This window comes from Micromys minutus (genome assembly GCF_963924665.1).
Source record: "Micromys minutus genome assembly, chromosome: 2".
NCBI classification, from domain to species: domain Eukaryota; kingdom Metazoa; phylum Chordata; class Mammalia; order Rodentia; family Muridae; genus Micromys; species Micromys minutus.
Genome location: NC_137971.1, coordinates 53,001,276 through 53,006,469, shown reverse-complemented (window position 1 = coordinate 53,006,469; position 5,194 = coordinate 53,001,276).

Genomic DNA, 5,194 nt, shown 5'->3' with positions numbered 1-5,194 from the left:
CCGCAGTCCTCCACAGGAATGGCTGGCGAGCGAGAACCCCGCCGCGCAGGCGCTCTAACCTAGCCAATTGGAGGCTGCATCGCGCGAGGATAGCAGCCAATCAAAGAGGTTGAGAACAGATGTCCTTTGACGCAGCCAATCCCAGAGGGCCTGCAGCCCCTTGTTAGCGGAGGGGGTAGAAAAGGCGTAGAGGCGCGCGACCAACCGCCACCATCGGGGGGAGGGGAAAGGAGGGCTGGGGACTGGGGAGCGCGGTCGGGCTGAGTCTGCAGAGGCCTAGACGGAAGAGCTCCTGGCTCGGGTGTGGCGAGCCGGCGGGGCCCCAAGGAAAACTTTGTCCTCTAAGGAAGTTGGAGCTCCCTCAACCAAACCCCGAGTGTTGTGGTGGCAGCCTGAGTGTCTGCGGTAAGCCGCGCCCTGGAGCAACCAGGACAAACCCCTTTAGTGTGGAATTGACCCCCGACCCTACATGCTTGGCGACCGGCGGGGACCAGAGAGGCGCCCCCTCTGGAAAAGCCAGTTATTCGTTCTTTCCAAGACACATTACTTAGACTATCTTAGGCTCTGGAGGATTTTGCAGACAGTGAATACTGAGAGCGCCTGTTTCAACCTAATGGAATTTCGAGAATTACGGAGGTGATCGTTTATTGCATGCAAGAAGTTTAACACAATATAATGTTCCATAAAATAGAAGAGCAGTAATTCTGAGAAAGGCAAAAGTTGGATTTTTAAAAAATACGAGGAGGGGGACAGAGTGGTGGGCACGCTTTTAATCCCAGCACCCTGGAAGCAAACACAGGAGGATTTTTTTCGAGGCCAGCCGGGTCTATATAGTGAATTCCAGAATAGCCAGGGATATATAGAGACCCTGTCTTTAAAAAACAACAACAACAAAAACATAGAAGGGCTGCTCACTGATTAAGAGTTTGCTGCTTTTCCAGAGAACTTGAGTTCAATTCCCAGCACCCACATGGGGGCTTACAACCGGCTAATTCCAGTTCCAGGGGAACTGGCCATTGCACATACGTATGTGGTGCACAGAGAAACAAGCAAAACACCCATACATATAAAATAACTTTAAATTTAAAAACTAAAATATGTAAAAAGGACAAAGCAGCCCACTCCTGTATTCACAGCTTTAAGAGGCAGAAGGATCAGAAGTTGAAAGTCATCCCAGATTGCCTTGGATATGTGAGACCTTATGTCAAATAAATAAATAAATAACCTTGGGAAGGGGTCACTTGAGTCTTGGCGGGTTTCTTTTAATGTTTTATGTATATGAATGTTTGCCTGTATACCACGTGCACTCAGTGCCTGTAGAAGCCAGAAGGGGGCGTCAGATCCCCTGGTGTTTGTAAGCCGCCATGTGGGTGCTGGAACTCAAACCCGTGCCCTGTACTCTTAACTGCTGAGACATCTCTCTATCCCCCTAATAGGTATGTTCATGTGAGCACCTCTTTCCTTCATGGAAAGCATTTTACAATTAAGAGGAACAGCTCCACAACAAAGATGAATATATAACATAAGTGAATCGCCTGTGCTTTCAAGTATATTTACATTGTACAAGCAGAAGCACCATCGGTCACCTGTAACTCTGTGCCTATTAAAACACCTAATCCCTATTTATCCTCTCTCTCCGGTTCCTTGAAACCAACATTTAACTTTCCATAAATTTTAGTGTTTTGGGTACTTCACAGAAGTAAATTATACAAATATTTGTCTTCGAGCTTCACGTTGTAGTTTATCAAGACTCCCTTTCTTTTTAAGACAGAATATTCTATTGCATGCACAACACATTTTCTTCATCCATTTCTCCAGGAGTGGGCACTTTGGTTGTGTTGGAACTGCAGCCATTGTGGATAATGTTGCTAGAACATGAGTGTACAAATATCCTTTGAGGGCCAATAAGATGTCTCCAGTTGGTAAGGGTGCTTACTATCAATCTGATGACCTAATTTTGCTCATGCACATAAAATCAAAAAATTGTAAGCAAAATTGTTTTGAATAAGTGTATAGTTTGTTGTTGATATTTAAATTTAATACTTATTTTATGTACCTTTTATATAAGGGAAAGAAAGGGGGCAAAGAAAGCCCTGCTTTAAGTACCCTTTAAAGGCCAGTGAAGTATCTGAGTTGATATGGATGCTTGCAACCTGTCTGATGACTTGAGTTTACTTCCCAAGACCAAAATGGTGGAAGGAAAGAACTAATTCGTGTTGTTTTTGAAATCCTACAAACAGTTCCCTCCCACACACATACAAATAGATGATACATATATAAATACACATACACACAGTGTTTAAACCCCTGCCTCCTAGATCACAGGTGTGTCCAAGACTTTACCCAAGTTAGGTATGGCCATGTGACACACTCTGGTCAATGAAAGTCAGACATGCTGTTTGTCCTGTCAGGCATAAATTTAAAAGGCTATGGCTTTTTGACTAAGGTTTCTGCCATCCAGGATTACTTCAGTAGACAGAGCCTTCACCTTCATACTGAGCCTAGCATGGGCTGTGCAAACACCTAACCATTATATCCTTTAAAAGAAAAATGCTAATTGAGTGGTTTCATTGCCATTTTACCACTGCTAGTGCTTTCCAAAGTGGGCAATACAATTAAATTCAATGTATTTAGTAAGAATGTTTTGTTTCTAAATGAGATAAACTGGGTTTTACATAGTATTGAGGTTTGGTCTGTTACTATGTATTATAATGCTAAATTCTGTATCCCAAGACTAGTTGCCTCAAGAGGAGAGAATTCTCTGGTACACCAGGTTTTGTTGTGCAAATCTTGCTCTTTAATTTAAAACTATTGGTTGAATAAAGATGTCTACTGGAGAGTAGGCAGAGATTTGGCTCCAGAGTTTGGGGATTTGAGGCAGATACCATGAGTAGATAAGGAAGAAGAAAGAAGGCACAGTGGTGTGAGGGTTTGTGTATGCTTGGCCCAGGGAATGGCACCATTAAGAAGTGTAGTCTTGTTGGAGTAGGTATGGCCTTGTTGGAGTAGGTGTATCACTGTGGGCATAGGCTTTAAGACCCTCATCCTAGCTACCTGGAAGCCAGTCTTCCACTAGCAGCCTTCGGATGAAGATGTAAAGCTCTCAGTTCTTCCTGTACCATGTCTGCCTGGATGCTGCCATGCTCCCACCTGGAAGATAATGAATGGACTGAACCTGTAAGCCAGCCCAATGAAATGTCCTTAATAAGACTTGCCTTGGTCATGGTGTCCGTTCACAAGAGTAAAACCCTAAGACACATGGGGGTAGGTGGATTATGAGCACATAGCAAGGAGGGCTGACTTGATGGAGTAGAAGCAGCCCAAGTGGAAAATGGCAAGTAATATCTCAGGATTACTGACAGAAAAGTAGACAATAGCATAGAACACTAATATCTGCCCAGCTCTAGTATTTTAAGGCTTATTATCAATATAAAAGTTTTGTCTATTTATTTGGAAACTAAATGATCAAAGTAACCAAATTATTAACTGTAACACACAGATTCAGCCAACCACAGATTAATAACATTTAAGAAGAGTGGGTGGGAATAATGTAAATAGAGTACTTGTGTGAAATTCTCAAAAACCAAATGTGAAAAAAAAAATCCTCAGGAAAAAAAAAAGTAAAAATATATGCTAACATTTATATACAAAAGCATCCATTTTATTGGGTGTGATATTAAAGAAAAGTTTCTTAAACTGTAAGTCAAACCTTATATGAGGTCATGTAACTTAATTTAGGGGTAGATCCAGAAATGTTGGCCAGAGGGAAAAGTTTCTAAAAATGCGATGGTCAAAAAGTCAGCTCAAAACCATGAGTCAGACTGAGAGTTCTGGCACACACCTTTTCTCCCTGTGCTTGGGAGTAGAGGCAAGTATGTATCTGAGTTTGAGCCCAGCCTGGTCTACATAGCAAGTTCTTGGCTAGCTAAGGCTACATAGTAAGATCCTGTCTCCAATATTAAAGGGCATACATAGGCTCAATGCAAATAAATATCTTGCCATTTTATATACACACTTGAGCATCCATGAATTTTAATAACTTCCTAGGGTCCTGAATGGGAACCATGTGGATACTGGGAAATTAATCATTACTGTAAATTAAATGCATGTTTCAGCTACATTTAGTAGGTAACTTTACTCAGAAGGGTAACCATAAATGAGAGCATGTAAATGTCCAGAAAGTGGGGAAAGAGATCTTGGGCCCTAAGCTTTACAAGATTGGCTCCCTGGACCCAAGGAGAGATGGAAAACAATCAGCAGAGCAGCTAGAAGGAACAGGCCTGACACTACCAGCAGCCTTGAAGCAGGAGAAAGGCAGGATCTGGGAACTGGGAATAGAGCCAGGAGGTTCTAAGTCAAGGCCAACTGTAAACCACTGCCCAGCTCAAAGCAAAAGGAACAAAGTCTATAGTCTGGCAGCTCATGCAATCATAAAAGCTGCTTTGTCAAGGGTAGACAAGCCTGATGTGCTCCAGGAAATGCTGTTGGGGACAGAACAGATTGAGTAGGAATGCTGGATCTAAGACCCACATGCTATTTCTTAGCAGCCATCTGCCAAGAGTGGATTTTGTTGGGAGTTTCTCCAGTGCTCCATGTAGCCTCAGGAGCTGGGATTAAAGGCATATACCACCACTGCACTGAGACCCCATCTCTAAACCAAAGTATACTGGGGGGTAGAAATAGAAATATATTTTAGTAATCTGAAATGTATATAATATATAATAATATATAATATAAATAATATGTAATAAAAGGGCCAGTGAGATGGTTCAGTGGGTAAAGGCACTTGCCACAAAAATTTGGCAACAAGAGTTAGATTCATTTAAAGATAGAAGGAAAAGAACCAACTCCACAAAGTTATCCTCTGACCTCTACGTACATGCCTTGTCACAAGTGCACACAATAGTAAAAATAGCAATATACAATAATGCACAGCATATTGTAACATTTATATATGTGTGTGTAAAAATATTATAACCAGAGATTTATTCATGATCTTTTTTCTAACCAAATAAAAAATGTTTTATGAAAAAAATTATTAAGTTAATTGAGAGTTAAGATGAGGGCTGGAGAGATAGCTCAGCAGTTAAAAACACTGGCTGCTCTTCCAGAGGCCCTGATTTCAATTCCAAGCACAACATGGAAGCTCACAATTACCTACAATGGGATCCAATGCCCTCTTCTCTTGTGCAGA